Source organism: Rutidosis leptorrhynchoides, chromosome 3 (genome assembly GCF_046630445.1).
Source record: "Rutidosis leptorrhynchoides isolate AG116_Rl617_1_P2 chromosome 3, CSIRO_AGI_Rlap_v1, whole genome shotgun sequence".
In the NCBI taxonomy this organism is placed as follows: domain Eukaryota; kingdom Viridiplantae; phylum Streptophyta; class Magnoliopsida; order Asterales; family Asteraceae; genus Rutidosis; species Rutidosis leptorrhynchoides.
The window spans coordinates 111,636,045-111,654,909 of record NC_092335.1 but is presented as its reverse complement, the minus strand read 5'-3'; the positions used below and the strand labels follow the sequence as shown (position 1 = coordinate 111,654,909).

Below are 18,865 nucleotides of genomic sequence, written 5' to 3'. Positions count from 1 at the left end.
ATCATTAAAATATACATATAGATATAGATATAGACTAAGGGCCATTGTTCACGAGGCTGTTAAATAATACGTAAATGAAATAAGTATAATATTTGTGTTAATATTTAAAATATAGATTACAGTAAGTGTACAATATATATGTTTTATACTGGCAGTTCTAGTAAATAATAATAGAAATGTTATATGTTTGTCAAATATAAGGAGTAACTACATTATTTAAAATTTTATTTTGTATACTCCGTATAAGATAATTACAAATAATTCTCTAATAGTAGTAGTTGTTATATTACGGAGTATAATAAAATATTACATTAATTTGAATTTAATTTAATTATTCAATTAAATAAAATTATAAATATAAATTTTGACTGAATAGTTCAAAGTTTTCTTACACCGAATTGATCCTTTTGTGAAAACTAATTCAAAAGGAAAGAGGCGCTGGCGTATAGTAGTTTGTGCAATAGTCCCATCCCACATCGCTCGCAAACCGAAAACAGAGTAAGTATATATACACGATGAATAGATTATCTAGCACGACCTTACTTGAACAGGATCTGCTCTATAGGCTTGTATTTCTGTATTCTTGACTTCTAAGAAGACAGAAAACCATGTCTGGTTGATGAAATACGACCATGTAACCAGAGCGTGATTAACACGGCTCATGGTTCCGACCATTGCTAAGTAGATGATCGTTGCCAACCCAACTCTTATGTGTTCTGGCATGGTTACATGGTTGTCTGACAGACAACATTCCTCTTTTTCGCTTGGTTAGATTCATACGGCTTCATTATTACAACTAAGTAATCCTTATTTTATTTTATTTTTTTCCTTTTCTGCTTGCTTAGATGTGCATATGGCTTCATGGTTCTATGATAGTTGGTTACATGATCGACTGGCTCACAACTTTAATTATTCTGGTATGGTTGGATGCATATCAACTGTTCGTTAAAATGCCTGCTTGGGAGAGGTTTGATTAGATGCATAACAACTGTTCGATAAAATGCCTGCTTAGGACTTTGAAGCTTTGGTCAGGTCAAGTACTTCGGTTGGAAAGCTAAGCATATATATATATATATATATATATATAACTCATGATTAAGTAGTGATTAAGTAGAGTCTCTGTGCATTTGTAATAAAGTCTACATCAAGAATTTGACCTGCATCTTTTGTTATGATACAAGAAGTGGGAGTAAGATCCAATTTGAAATGTTCAGCTGCTGTTTTCATAAGCTCATCGATGGTGTCCGGAACCCATAATACAACTCCAAACTTGTTTTGATCTTTCGGATCATCCCATGGCCGAAACGGATATACCGTACATTTCCTTCGTAGAGTCTTAATGGCCGAAACGGATATACCGTACATTTCCTTCGTAGAGTCTTATCTGTCACTAAATGTAGGTAAATTCATATTTAGCTAGCGATTCAGGAGCTTAATTTAGGTAATTATTTCAAGTTAAGTTGGATCTATCAATAAATTCACCTGATGGTCCTTGAGAAGTTGAAGGGAATTTTGACAACTGAGATGCTTTGGCTTCTTCTAGTAGCTTTATTAGCATCTCGTTTCCAGATAAACGCGCTTCATCAAGTGGAGTATTACCCCATCTGCACATTCATATCACAAATGTTATATGGTACAAGTGAGAATATATTTCGTTAGTTTAATAATAAGACAACAACATATTAGATATAGTTACAATGTTAAACCTGTCCTTAGACATAACACTAGCCCCAGAATCGACTAGAAGTTTTGCTAGTCCATAATCCTCTCGTGAAATGGCTACATGAAGCGGACTTCGGAAATCATAATCTTTCAAGTTAGGATTAGCATCATTTAGTATTAATGAGCTGCCTTCTTTGATTAGTAAGGCGGCAATTTTCTCATTTCCGCTTTTTATAGCTTCTAGTAACGGCGTATTTCCAAAATTATCTATCAATAAGATGAAGCAAAGTATACATTAATTTAAATGATCAAAAAAACTAAAGCACACGAATCTGAGATTTGAAAAGGAGGTTGTTTACCTGAATGATTAACGTCGACGCCTTCTTCAATAAGAAAAAGAGCAATATCTACGTGTCCTTTTGATGCAGCAAGGTGCTGTTGAAGGCAACTACTTGTTAGCAGGATAATAATAATTATAATACCATTTATGCAATTAACGATTTTCAAAATCGTTAAATGAGGAAAAAAGCGTACCAAGGGTGATCTTCCATCAAAATTTGTCTTGTTTGGGTTGGCACCAGCTCGAATTAAGCTTTTCAGCTGAGACAAATCTCCATTATAAGCTGAATTACTGACCCTTAATGCAAGTTGTGCTTCTTGTATTTCGATATGAGCTTTAATGTCTGTCACCATGTGCTTCATGTTGACATCCTTTTCTTTAGCCTGCAACTGTATTTTTAGTTTACATGGTCATAGTTGAAAAATTAGTACATATAGTTAATTAGTTATCACATCTAACACATTGTTAAGAATCTTTCGTTTGTCGTGAAAATAAATCTTTATGATATTTCAAAATCGTGCTTGGTTGGGGAATACTGCATAGAATGGAAACATCTCCAAACGAGTCGTGTGGGGTTAATATCGATACTGTTTCCTTAGGTCCACCTTCATAAACAACAACCTCTTCCTGTACCAGTTGATATATCTTCTTTATAAACATCAAGTTTCACACAAAAATCCAAAACCAAACACTTTTAAAGCTTGACTTTAGTACCAGTTTTCCGTCACAGATGAAATAAATGTGGTCTATTACGCTCTCTTGTTCCAGTATTACTTTCCCTGAACGGAAAAATTCCTCATGCACTCTACATACCTGCAATAGAAGGGGCAAGGTTGAAAAAGACGCGGGATGGAGACGAGCCTGTCAGGACCTTGAAATGTCAATTCGGTTGAGACGATATCATTTAAATAATATATAGGTTTCTGTAATGTTTTCTTTCTATAATTATAGTGTAGTTATTAATTTATCTTTACTGGATACTATGTAAGTCGGTGTTTTCCCACTAAATATTTTAATGGGCTTGGGATTTTCGTTTAAACCTCCCGCTTTGTCAGGTTTACTACGCTGAATGGTATGGATAGGTAAGAAATACCATTCCGGTACAATATGCGGCGTGGTGGGCATCAGATTAGCAGGTTATGAGATTTTGAGAAGAGTGGGTGCACTTTTTAAAGTTTCGACTTTTCGATCTTTCTTTTCTTACATATGAGATTTTTTCATACGAAAACTTTTTTTATGCGCATCGCTTTAGCGAAGGCAAAGCTAAAACAAGGCCAGACAAAAAGTCAACTTTTGACCAACATTGACAGACTTTTCGCAACTGTGACCTGACTTTTTAGTGTTGACCGACTAATTATACGTTTTTGGGTGAAACGGGACGGTGCAACTGCGGCCGCAACTGCCATTTGCAACCATGAGAAGGGACTTGATATGGTGCTTATGGTTATAATTCATCCAACTTTATTGTAGGTACTAAAATTACTTACAATCTGATGGATGAATTCTGGAGAGCATCCCCTGAATAGAGGAACCTTTTCGATATGTGGTTTATAAAGAGTTTCACATATCTGCAACAAATAAAGTTTACTTAAAACTGATAAAGATAATAACTTCTCAACATTTGCAGGTTAAGAAGAATCGTATTTTCCAGACCGTGTCACGTAGAGAATTAGGGAGGTCTTGGAAAACAGCAGAATCATTGCGGCTGCTATCGTGAGGTGATTGTAGTTGATCTTTAATTCGATAACGTATATCTCTTCCTAGTTTATTTTTATCCATATACTTAAGAAGACTCTTAATTCGTTCCCTGTATATTTCCGTCTTTGATCCTTTGACAACTAAAGCTGTTATATTACCGACCAAATAAGCAGCTAGAACCATATCAATCGAGACATAAACCATCACAAATATCATCTCTCTCATATTAACAGCATGAATGTCACCATAACCTGTTAAAGCAATAAAACATCTATTTACCATTTCACATGTTACATCTTTTTATTGAAATTATATAAATTACTTACCGACTGTTGTCATAGTAACAATTGCAAAATATAAGGATGTTATATATCGTTTCCAAAGATCAATGTCTCTGAAGTTTGAGTAGCTATAATCCCCCAGTTTTAAGCTCCCGATCCACGTGTATTCTTCTTGTCCAGCTGGCAGAGTTGTAGCTAAATAATAGAATATGCATGCGTGCAGTAGAGCTCGACAACAATAAGCTTTAGAATCCTCGAAAACAAATAATTGACCCGTATGTCCTTCTCCAACTTTGAGAAAAACTCTAGAACCTTCCGTGCCCGTACTAACCTGATTAGTAATAGGTATCTCACCACTTCTTTTCGCCCAGAAACCTAATTATCATAAATAATGTGAGTTTTAATAAGAATCAAAAGAATCAATCAGTAGCATTGGTATAATTGTAATTTTACCCTGTATATAATATCCCAAGGCAAGCAAGAAAGTGAATCAAAGATGAAATGAGATTTTAAGTACCTGCAACATGAAAGTTTATTAAAAAAGTTTATGAAAATTCATTTATGTTGAAGCAAGGTGCAAAAAACTGACCGAAGAGCAATAAGGTTTCGGTTAGAGATTATGTCCTGAGTCTCGTTGTCTCTGTAAGCTACGAAGAACTGAATGAACACGTCGACGAAGAAAGCCAACTGACCAAGTGTGTCTAGTAAATAAAGGTGTCGAGGTAGTCCTCTGAAGAACCCGAATTCTATTGGACGTTGACTAACATTGACTTTTAAATATTAATAGTTCAAGTATAAAACATAATATTTTAAAAAATAAAATGATTTACAAATAAGATGATGTGATGTTAGTTTAAATAATATATAGGTTTCTGTAATGTTTTAAATATTAATAGTTTAATATTAATAGTTCAAGTATAAAACATAATATTTTAAAAAATATACACGTCGACGATATCAAGATGGACGTTGACTAACATTGACTTTTAAATATTAATAGTTCAAGTATAAAACATAATATTTTAAAAAATAAAATGATTTACAAATAAGATGATGTGATGTTAGTTTAAATAATATATAGGTTTCTGTAATGTTTTCTTTCTATAATTATAGTGTAGTTATTAATAGTTCAAGTATAAAACATAATATTTTAAAAAATAAAATGATTTACAAATAAGATGATGTGATGTTAGTTTAAATAATATATAGGTTCCTGTAATGTTTTAAATATTAATAGTTTAATATTAATAGTTTAATATTAATAGTTCAAGTATAAAACATAATATATAGGTTTCTGTAATGTTTTATATAGGTTTCTGTAATGTTTTCTTTCTATAATTATAGTGTAGTTATTAATAGTTCAAGTATAATTATAGAACCTTCCGTGCCCGTACTAACCTGATTAGTAATAGGTATCTCACTTCTTCTTTTCGCCCAGAAACCTAATTATCATAAATAATGTGAGTTTTAATAAGAATCAAAAGAATCAATCAGTAGCATTGGTATAACTGTAATTTTACCCTGTATATAATATCCCAAGGCAAGCAAGAAAGTGAATCAAAGATGAAATGAGATTTTAAGTACCTGCTGTAGGATTAATGTGCAAGGTACAACATATAACTATATGGCTAAATCTATTTGAGCATTCGGGGTCACACACATATACACCTAGACGTCAAATACAATACTTCTTTTAAATAAGGAAAAGTGAAAGCAAAAAAAAAAGGATAAAGTAAAATGAATCATTATTATGGCAACTAGTGATGTAGTGGTTGTACATGATTAAAAAGAGAGAGTCAACAAATACCAACTAGTGATGTAGTGGTTGTGCATGATTAAAATGGAATTGGTTTTATGAAGTTGGTTCATGGAGTGGTTAACTATTATTATTATATCTATTTTCTATATACTATATTATATACATATGTCCTTTAATATGTGCAGAGAAAAACACATAGGGTAACGAAACAGAAAAATAAATATACTTCATTCAAAAGGGAATTTGACCCAAAAAAAAAAACTCTCTGGTTATATTTTGGCACAAGAAGAAAAAAAAGCATCACTTCCTTTTATTCTTTTTCAATATCATTCATTCATACGAAGTATTATTGTCTTTGAAAGTTTTTGAAACGCTCCGTCCTAATCCATCTGGACGAAGTCATCAACATTTGATTCCAGAGCGATGATCGACTCCAAGTAATGTCCTTAAAATGAGCAAATGCACAGCGGAAGATTTCTTTCATACCTGAGAATAAACATGCTTTCAAGTGTCAACCAAAAGGTTGGTGAGTTCATTAGTTTAACATAAATAAACATTTCCATCATTTTAATAGACCACAAGATTTTTATTTCTCATAAATATACGTCCCATGCATAGAGACAAAATAATCATTCATATAGATTGAACACCTGGTAACCGACATTCACAATTATGCATATAAGAATATCCCCATCATTCCGGGATCCTCCTTCGGACATGATATAAATTTCGAAGTACTAAAGCATCCGGTACTTTGGATGAGGCTTGTTGGGCCCGATAGATCTATCTTTAGAGTTCGCGTCAATTAGGGTGTATGTTCCCTAATTCTTAGATTACCAGACTTAATAAAAAGGGGCATATTCGATTTCGATCATTCAACCATATAATGTAGTTTCAATTACTTGTGTCTATTTCGTAAAACAGTTATAAAAACAGCGCATGTATTCTCAGTCCCAAAAATATATATTGCAAAAGCATTTAAAAAGGGATTAATGAAACTCACCTAATGTATTTTGTAGTAAAAATACATATAACAACTTTTAACAATGCAGGGTTGGCCTCGGATTCACGAACCTATATCATTTGTATATTTATTAATATACATATTTGTAATCGAATAGGTTTATATATTATTATTAGTGTTGTACTTGTTATATTTAAAATTTGTAAGTTTTATTAATCATTTAGATATTTTCATTTTTATATATATCTATATAATTATTAATATAGTTAAGTTATGTAATTTAAATATAATTTTATATCTATACTCTTTATTTTAATACTTATAATCTCAACAACGTCATTTAAAACTTTTATTTTCATAAATAATATTAGCTTAATAATATTGATATAGATAATATTTGATAATAACAATATTAATAGTTTTATTGATGACAAAATAATAATTTTTGTAAAAAAGATAATAATGATAATAGTTTTTAATAATAACAGTACTATTAATGATGATCATACTAATAATAATAATGATAATATCAATAATATTTTGTTGATAATAATAATAATAATACAAATAATTATGAAAATAAATCGTATTATTTTTCATAATAATAATAATATTAATCATCCCCATAATAACGATATTAATAATAAAGTGGTAAAATTTATATTTCTAGTAATACTTATAATACTAATGATAATATTAATACTAGTCTTAATAATAATGATAATAATAATTTTACTTATTTTAGCGAGAATAATATTCATAATATTAAGTTAGTAACAACAATAATTAATATATCCATCATCTTAATCATAATAATTAATACTAATAATAATGATACAATAATGATAATACCAATAATAATAATAATAGTGTTAATACTAATATTATTAATAAATGATAATAATTAGTAACATACTAATACTAGTAAGTAATATTAATAATAACATAGCAATAATGATAATAATAATAATAATAATAATAGCAACCATAACAATAATAAGTATAACAACAATAGTAATAGTAGTAATAATAATAATAATTATTATAATTATAACAAAGATGATAAATAAATGTTTATACCCTTTTTAAAAAAGAAATGCACCAAGACGCACCAAGCGGGACTCGAACCCGAGACCTCTCCTTCCCATCAAACACTCCTAAACCACTGCACTGTCGCTATTTTTCTGAATTATAACCCTCCCAATTTCTTATAACCCGAATTGTTTCAACTTCTATATTTCTTCTTCTTCTTTAACTTTGCTGGCCAGGGATCAACTCAGTTACAAAAAAAAAAACGAGTTGATTTTCGGATTTCATAAAAAAAATAAACGCTTGTAATCATTATTTAAATTTTATAAACACTTGAAGATAAAAGAAGAAAAAAAAAAATTATACAGCTTCGAATGAAGCTGCTGCTGTCGCTGTTATGTAACAAAAAAAAAAATTTGTTTTCGATTTCGAGAGTGTATTAGCCAAAGATCATAACACAAAACACATTACAAATCAATATTAGAAACTATTGGAAACATCAATTTAAATCAAATCGAAACAGAAAACTCGAATTTGGCTCAAGAACAAAAGTTTGACTTTTTGAAAAATAACTTTGACTTGAAAATTGTTAATCAATAGAGAGAATTGAAACGTGAAAACTTACAGAGAGTTTAGTTAAATCATTCCTAACATCTTTGCATTATTAGATTTTGAAGATAAATTCGACTTTGAGCTTTTGAAAAAAAAAAATATAAGGCGAACAGAGGTACTCGACAGATATATAATTTGGCTATTAATTTTATCAGATAAAAACATAGCACTTCAGTTATAATTGATATTGATAATGGAGAAGACAAAAGGGGTCGATTATTTTATAACTGATATCCTCGACAACAAATCACAAGCATGTATAAAATCGGGAAAAAAATAAAAAGGGAGACAGTGATATGCAACAGATACATGACTTTTTTTTTTATATATAATATTTAATTAATAATTAATAAATATATTGTAATAATAATACTTTTAATATTATCAAAAATAATAACAACACTAATACTAATAGTAATAAAAATAATGATAAAAGTAATGATAATAATAATACTGATAACATTTATATAATAAATTAAATGTATCGAACTTTATATCGATATGTTATTTAGTAAGATTAATAATTCTGATTTTAATATTAATATCTATTTTTGATCATAATGGAATTAATAGTAATACTATTATTAACTATATTTTAATTTGTAATTACTTCTAATATATCGATGTTACAAAATAATAATAATAATACAAATATTGATATTAACATTTACAATGAAGATAACGTTAATAATATTAATGTAACAAATATGTTCAAACTTGTAATTTATTTAGTATACTGCAATTTATAAATTTTTATCATATTTACTAATCATTGAATCTTTAATAATTATATATATATTTCAGTAACATTACATATGTATTGAATTCATTTATATATATATTCATTTTAATAGCATTTTAATTATTCTGTATATTACTTTACATCTTCAATTCAAATGATTTAATTGTATTTTATTGATTCAGATTATTATGTATACATATATTTATTTTCTTTTACATATTATATATTTTCAAATAATTGTTCGTGAATCGTCGGCCCTAGTCAAAGGTTAAATGAATTTATGTAAACCGTTCAAAAATTTCGAGACTCAACATTTCAGACTATGCTTATCGTATCAGAAACATAATAAGATAAAGTTTAAATTTGGTCGGAAATTTCCGGGTCGTCACAGTACCTACCCGTTAAAGAAATTTCGTCCCGAAATTTGAGTGAGATGGGCATGGATAGCAATAAGAATGTTTTTATGACGTATATGAGTTGATAAATAGAGTTTCATTACCATTGAGTTTTGTGGATAAAACAATTCGATTATTCGAAGAGTACGAATGAAGCTATTTACAAAAGAATGAAATGAGAAGCAAAGATTTGTTTTTAACTTTTGACGTAATCAAGTTTGAATTCCGGAATTCAAGGGATTTAAAGAAAATCCTCGAAATCTAAAAGATTTGATTCTTCGGCGAATAAGGAAATTAAGATATCTATAATTAAATACGGTGATCTATCTCGATTTCTCCGTCTGATATTTCCATTATAAATTAAACTCTTCCGTTCCATTATTCTCACCATTCCTATACTTTCCTTCTTATTTCATACATCCATAAGATTGTGAAGATGCTTAATCCAGTTCTAATCCTTGATATATTCCTAATTATCATTCCTGTCATCCTTCCTTTCAATCTTCCACCAGAAGAATCTGTTTACTTTTAATATTACCTTGGGATGACGCTATTCTTAATTATACCATGTCTTTATATTGCTATTCGTATTAATATCCACGGTTTGCAACCTCCGTGTTGTTATCGGGCTTTATATTTTCTCTTATATTTCGAAATCCCTGCTTCCGTTTTCTATAATCATTGTCATCCACAGTTAATGCCCTCTCCTATTTTGCTGCGATTTATACTCCAATTTTCTATTTCTTTTGAAGCTTTGTCCCTTCGTTTCTTCTTTTTATGATTGGACATCTCTGGTGATGGTCCAGAATTCGTAGATATGGAGTTTTGAATGAATTTAATGTTCTAAACAAGAAAGAACATTATAGCACGATTTGATTTGTCCAATTACCAGAATCACTGAGAATAGAACTATCAAGAATATATTTTCTTGATATGTTCAGAAGTTAAACAGAATGAAAGAGTTATGTAACATGGCACATGATGACGTTAAAATCTGTGAATCATCACGTCCCATTAGAAACTCAGCATGACTTACTGTAATATAATCACGTTGATCAAGTGTCATTATATTATACTAACTCATGCATCAGTTCCCAACATTACTTCAATAACATTCATATTTTAAGCTCGAAGTTCACAGAATATAGAAACTAACAGTTTCTATATGATGTAACACTGATAGCATGAAGAGATTAATGATTTCAGATAAGAATAGTTATGAAAATATCTTCAGAAATATGGAGGATATTTATAATGAAAGATACGATGATATCTTGGAATTTCTAATATCGAAGGATGATGAAGAAGATTTATCCGTAAGGATTTAGATTCGAAAGCAAGGTATTTGCTAAAGATTTCAGCAGGCATTGAATCATTTGGATTCTTTGAAGTTAAACTTATTCTTTGTGATTTGTCCACGGATTTCTTCATAGTTTTGCATAACTTGCTTTTCGGTACAAAATTTTCTATTGAATGTTTCCAATATAATGATACACAGGAAGCACGAAGAGGTATATAATTTCGGACGAGAATATTTATGAAAATATCCTCAGAAATATCGAAGATATTGATGATGATATTTTGGAATTTCTAAGTTCGATGGTTGATGAGGGATATTTTTCGCAAGATTTTAACATGACTTCGGAGCAAGATATTCTCTAAAGATTTCATCGGATCCAGAATTACCTGGATTCTTTGGATATAGGGTTTGGTCCTTGTATTTGTCCTTGGTCTCCTTCACGGTTAGCTCAATCCGTTTTTCAATTCCAACTTTTCCGAGCTTTTCCAACATACTATTCTTTATCATCAAACTTCCGATGATTAAGGTCGTTTACGGTTGTCTATAGTTTCTGCTGCTTCATTCAGCTTTTTCAACATTCAGAGTATTGATTTGTGACTGAGTGTTTTTCAGAATTTCAGCATGAGATATCATAACTCTAAGAGATAAATATCATACATATAACTGTTGATGTAGATATGCTGTGAGTTTTTAAAGTACTAATGGCTGATTCTCGGTAATTGGTATGGCAATTATTGTTACAGGGTATAGATGAATGCAAGATGGGGCTTCAATGAATATAATGATTTTTCGGAAAGTCCAAATTTATTGAAGTTGCTGATAATTTTACTGCTAATGTGGTGAAATATAAACGGTTCTCCGGTAACGGTGACGACATGCAAACTTATATATCGAGGTTATAATAAGGCTAATTCGAATGAAAATTGAAGTTGATTTGTTGGAGCTGTGACAAATTTGGCTAATTTGGAGAGGTGTTGTAAAGTTATTTTCGATAATAACACGCCAAAGAAGTTAGCACAGATACGTGTTAAACGTTTACACAAGTTCCGAATGCTTTCAAGTGCATAATTATATACATCAATCTTTTCTTCCGTAGATGAAGTGCGGTTGATTCATCCTCTCGATTGAGGTGTTTTCAAGAATCGTGAAAGGTTTGAACGTAAATTAGAATTGTCAAGATACAAATGGCGTTTAAGATGAAATCAAGTGGCAAACTTGAAGAATTGTTTAGTTTCATATATTATAATCAATATTTTTATTCATTTTAATTGTCTAATGTTATTAGTCCATAGTCGATAGTCCACAGTTGACAGTCCAATAATTCATATATATATATATATATATATATATATATATATATATATATATATATATATATATATATATATAGTTTAATATATAATATTCGAATTAATTAATACGTGTCGTGACCCGTATACGTCTCAGACTCGATCACAACTCAAACTATATATATTATTGTAGAATCAACCTCAACCCTGTATAGAGAAATCGATCATTACTGCATATAGAGTGTCTATGGTGATTCCAAATAATATATATAGATGCGTCGATATGATATGTTAATGTGACAACCCGGAAATTTCCAACCAAATTTAAATTTTAATCTTTATATGTTTCCGACACGATAAGCGATATTTGTTGAGTTAAATTTCAAGAATTTTAAACTATGTTCATACATTCATTCAACCTCGACCAAGTTCCAACGATTCACGAACCATTAAACGAATATGATTATATATGTATATGTGTATATATATTATAACTTGAAACGTAAACAAAATATTAGATTAAATACTTTATATGATTGTATCTGTTTCAAAATGTTTATCAATGGAATTAGAAGATAAGATCAAATGATTGAATTATCAGATATATTGAATTATTATTACAAGTCTCTGTTGAAAGGCCCACGTTGATTTGAGAAATCTTTCCATTTTAACAATATTCGGAAAATGGTAAAGTGATTTTTAAATAAGAACAAATTGTCAATCATTGAGAACTAGACAAAGGATAGTGGAAGATTGAATCTCATAAAGACTCGATTGATCTATTTAGTTTCAAACGTACAAAAACGTTTTCAGTTTAAAAAGAACTTTATTATTAAAACGTATATAACTTTTATAAATATCTAGAACCATTTTTGACAACTCATTACTTAACTAGTATGATAAAGATAACGATATTTATATTTTATTTTATTAAATATATATAATGATTTAAATTAATATTATATATATTTATACGCGTATTATACGTACATAGTTTTATACTTTTACTATACTTAAACTTTACCTTTACTTTATTTTTACTTTACTTTAACTTTAATAATTCACTTTAATAATTCATACTTTTATAATTAACTTTAATAATTCATACTTTAATAATTCACTTTAATAATTCATACTTTAATAATTCACTTTAATAATTCATACTTTAATAATACACTTTAATAATTCATACTTTAATAATTCACTTTAATAATTCATACTTTAATAATTCACTTTAATAATTCAAAAATCTATTATAAATAGAATTCAATAGGTTTCATTAGTTCATAGAAACTTGAAAATATTTTTCTCTAAACTCTCTCAATCGATTTAAATATATATATTTACTCCGTATTATTTCAAGATATTATTAGTATACATAAAATATTACGACGGAGTGCTGTCCGAGTGATTTCGAAATTGTTTTTCGAGTGGGATAGGATTAAGGAAATTATGGGTTATAGCTATGGAGGTGATTGAGTATGGTTCATGGGTATGCTCGTGAGGTCAATATAGTGTTTATCATTTCCGTTGCGTCTACGTACCTTTCCTGCAATATTGAATCTCAATATTGATACGTGAGTACTCATAATTTAACTTTTACATACTAATAGTGTATCCCTGACTAGTGCTCGAGTATTTAGGATTATGTATGCTTGTACTTTTGATATTGCCCTTAGACAGGTTAGGTTGAATCTTGAATTAGTTACACTTGCGGTTGAGATAAGGTATAAGATATGCATGTCCTTGGAAAGCTAGTGAAAAATTAAGAACTTTTCCTTTAGATATCGAATGGTTTCGATGAACGGATTAGAAGTTATAATCAATTGAATTTTCGATATTTTTATTAAAAATGATTATTATTATCGTCGTTTTTATCGTCGTTCTAGTTTTATCTTATTATTATCATTATTATTATCTTTATCAATAAAAGGGATTTATCATTAAAAATTGTTATTTTTTTTATTATTACTATCTTTATTATCGTTAAAGTTATAATTAGTATTATTATTATTATCCAATTATTATTATTATTATTATTATTATTATTATTATTATTATTATTATTATTATTGGTATTATTATTATTATTATTATTATTATTATTATCATTATTAATATATATATCATTATTTAAAAATGGTTATTGTTATTGTTATTATTATTACTACTATATTATCATTAAGATAATTATTAGTATTATCGTTAATAATGTTATAGTAACTATCATTATTAATATTAGTGTAATTAAAACAAATATTTGTAACACCTAATTATTTTGATTACTATTATTATCATTATTATGAACACGATATAAAAGACGATTAAAAGCTATTAAACAAAACGATTAGGAAATAATGGGTAAGAGTATCATGATGAAATTAAAATATTATAAGATATTGATTTAGATAAAATTATCGTTCTTATTATTTTTATCATTACTATTATTATTAAAAGTATCGTTAGTATTAAAACTATCATTTTAACAAAAATTATCATTTTAATAGAAATGTCATTGTTACTATAAAATATTATTATTATTATTATTATTATTATTTTAAATAGAATTATTATTTTAAAGATAATATTAAAAATTATCGTAAATATTAAAGATATCGTAATTAGAATTATCGTTTTATCATAATGTCATCTTAGTAATTATAAATAATGATATTTTTATAATAATAATTATTATTACAAAATAATACAACTTTTACTTACTATCATTATAGATATTATTTTATCAAATAAATATGTGATACAAACATATTTTACTATGTATAATAACTTACTTTAATAATACCTATCATATTATCTTTATGATATTAAATGAACCCTATAAATTTTATTACTTAATATATATAAAAGTATATTTTATTATATAAATTTAATATAAAATTTTATTTATTAATAAATAAATTATATTATTTACTCTAAAAAATCTTTTAAAAATATTTAAAAATATAAAACGACGATATTTAAACTACATATTAATCATGTATAGATTTTTGGAAATTATTTTGAGTCAAATTTACTTTTGTTGACTTTTGCATATTAGTCTCGAGCATTAGGATTGTGGTACACTATGACTTGACCTAATTTGTTAGACAAATATTGACCAACATATAATTATATATAATTAATTTAGGTTCGTGAATCCGAGGCCAACCTTGCACTTGTTCCATGACGTTATATGTATTTTTACTATGAAATACAGTATGGTGAGTTTCATTTGCCCTTTTTACTCATTACATTTTTGGGCTGAGAATACATGCAAATGCTTTATTAACTGTTTTACAATATTTATATGCGTGAGTTTCATTTGCCTTTTTACCCTTTATATTTTTGGGACTGAGAATACATGCGCTTTTATAAATGTTTGACGAAATAGACACAAGTAATTGAAACTACATTCTATGGTTGAATTATCGAAATCGAATATGCCCCTTTTTATTAAAGTCTGGTAATCTAAGAATTAGGGAACAGACACCCTAATTGACGCGAATCCTAAGGATAGATCTATTGGGCCTAACAAACCCCATCCAAAGTACCGGATGCTTTAGTACTTCGAAATTTATATCATGTCCGAAGGAGGATCCCGGAATGATAGGGGATATTCTTATATGTATCTAGTAATGTCGGTTACCAGGTGTTCACCATATGAATGATTATTTTTGTCTCTATGCATGGGACGTATATTTATGAGAACTGGAAATGAAATTCTTGTGGTCTATTAAAATGATGAAAATAAATGATTATGATAAACTAATGAACTCACCAACCTTTTGGTTGACACTTTAAAGCATGTTTATTCTCAGGTGTTAAAGAAATCTTCCGCTGTGCATTTGCTCATTTTAAAGATATTACTTGGAGTCTTTCATAGCATATTTCGAAGAACGTTGCATTCGAGTCATTGAGTTCATCAAAGATTATTATTAAATCAATTTATAGTTGGAGAGTGGATATTATGAAATGGTATGCATACCTGTCAATTTTCGATGTAAAGAAAGATTGTCTTTTAAAAACGAATGCAATGTTTGTAAAATGTATTATATAGAGGTCAAATACCTCGCAATGTAATCAACTATTGTGAATCGTTTATAATGTATATGAACGGGTCCTTTCAGTTGGTATCAGAGCGGTGGTCTTAGCGAACCAGGTCTGCATTAGTGTGTCTAACTGATAAGTCGATAGGATGCATTAGTGAGTCTGGACTTCGACCGTGTCTGCATGTCAAAAGTTTTTGCTTATCATTTTGTGTCGAAAATTAACTACTTATCATCCTCAGGAAATTACCTGCTTATCATTTTTAGTCTAAGACACGTCTTGCTGTATTGATTGCATGAATAGTGTATAGACAAAAATCCATATGTTAGCATATCTGCTAAATCATATCTTATCGTATCTGTTACTTTAAACTTTGCCTGACATATCCCGTAAAGTCCTCCGTAATCTACGAAATCTTTTGATCTATATATATATATATATATATATTCTAAGTAATTAGAATACCATCCGTTAGCCAAAATCATTTCATATCGAAAAAAAATCCTTTATCCAATCGTACGAAATGGAATTCGTCATCAGTTCAAGTCACTCAGATTCCGAAATGGAATCCCATTCAAGCTCCGAAAGCAGTGTGACCGGAATAGATCAACCAATCAGTCATCACCTATTCTGGATGAATTGGGGATGGGTTCGTAGCCTCCTCAATCATTGGAGACAAGAAGAAGGTGATCCCTTCCATCTACCACATTGCCCTCTTGACGAAGAACCTGAAGCACTTACCGGCGAACCTGTCTGAAACGCCATGTTCTCGCTCATTTCCAGAGTATCTCGTCACGATTATATATTACATCAAATTTTAGATTTTATTTATCCGCTTGTCCGAACCGACAATCACCCCGGTGTAATAGAAGAAGTCAACGAGCTTCGCGCTCGGGTAGTGGCTTTGGAGAATATGGTGCAGAGATTACAAACACCAGCAGCAGCATCAGCAGCATAACCAGTACCACCATCATCAACGCCAACAGTACCATTACCACCTCCAACCACAACCGCGTCGTAAACCTCAACTTGAGCATCAACGTCATACGCACCATAGATACCAAGGAGTACCAACAACAATAACTGACGTAGTATTAATTCATAACTTCATTGGAGAAACATTCCGCGACGATTATGTATTCTCTAAAGTCTTAGAGATTATCTAATCTAGCCCTAACCATAAATCAGTTAAGCAAACCAAAATGATAGAAGGAAGAGTAGAAACCCTGATAAAAATGGTGTGTGATTAACAAGCTAAACTTGCTTTACCAACAGCATCAACAGTACCGTCAGCGTTACCAGCATCGTCAGGACAGTCAACATCCGAATCAACAACACCGATAACATCACAAACTCCGTCAGTTCAAGAATCACTGTGGACATCATTACGAATCAATAACGTGTATATTGTATCAACGAGTTATGAAGAATTAACTCATTCCCTCTGAAGAAATTATATGTATATTATATATATATATATATATATATATATATATATATATATATATATATATATATATATATATATATATATATATATATATATATTTTGAAATAAATCTTTCCGTGCTAAGCTATTGTGTGTGAATCTTAACTACTCGGTTAATTCATATTACAAATATGCAATAATGTACGTCCTTCGGCCGCAACTTAACCAGCGTTAACTACAATCTCTGTCGCAATTCAACAAATTCCAATTCATAATAAATCAAGTATATATTTGATTTTACACTTTCATCATCGATGTACCCGAAACTTTTCAGATAACATCATTCGTACTTTGCGAAATTCACAAGAATTCCACGAACCGAACATCATACATCAACAAATAACGAAGTATTGATTCATAATTTCAATGTCATTAAAGAAATACTGCGTAAAAGTTATGTACTTTTTAAAGCCTTTAGGGATTATTCAATTCTAGTTTCAACCGTAAATCAAATGAGTTTAATTTAACATTAACTCATTAAATCTATGTTACATCTGAAGAAAATATACATATATATATATATATATATATATATTTTCATAAAGACTGTAATAAAATTCTTTTGTACAAAATATTAATTGTGAAATTTTTTTTTAACGGGTAGGTAATACCCGAGAGATATATAAATTCACAAATAATATGTTACATTCTTCGAATCTGATTCAGCAAATCATCCATTATACTCCCTACTTTCACAACAATATACATTCTTTTATAGAAATCAAAACAACCATACTCATTCAAAATTTAATTACATATTCTGATTTTGAAATCTCAAAATTCAACTCGAGATATGACCAAAATCATCACTCTTAGATCCTTACATCTTTCACAAGCTATATTTTGACTTCAAAACTGTGTTAGAACATCAAATGTATGTTAACGATTACAATCTGTGTTCAAACCCTTCGAAAATTTCTGAAGACACTTCGAATGATGAGCAATCGAGATGATGATCCAACCACATGTTACCCACAGTTATATACCTGAAAAACTCTTGAAACCAAAGTAAAAGTTTAAACAACGTATCCGCGTCAGATTCTTTGGCATTTATTAGCAAAAATAACTTTGCGACTCCTATTCAAAGTAGCCAGTTTTGTCACAGCTCTAGCAAGTCAACTTTGACTTTTCAGTCAGACTAATCTTATTATAACCTTGAGATATACACCATCGTTACCAGGGAACCTTTTACATTCCACCACATTATTATCAGATGTACCAACAACTTCATTACCCTTTGACTTTAGCCTCTCCAAAA

General features: G+C 29.3%; 1 non-coding gene and 1 pseudogene across 1 annotated transcript; one reads left to right on the top strand and one right to left on the bottom strand.

The window, feature by feature from the left end:
- Positions 1–533: 533 nt before the first annotated feature.
- Positions 534–747, top strand: LOC139903673 (small nucleolar RNA U3). Its single transcript, XR_011778481.1, has one exon. It is a non-coding gene; the product is annotated as a small nucleolar RNA U3 (small nucleolar RNA).
- A 347-nt stretch (positions 748–1,094) lies between these two features.
- LOC139900307 (potassium channel SKOR-like) overlaps positions 1,095–18,865 on the bottom strand; it is a 60,188-nt pseudogene continuing 42,417 nt past the window's right edge.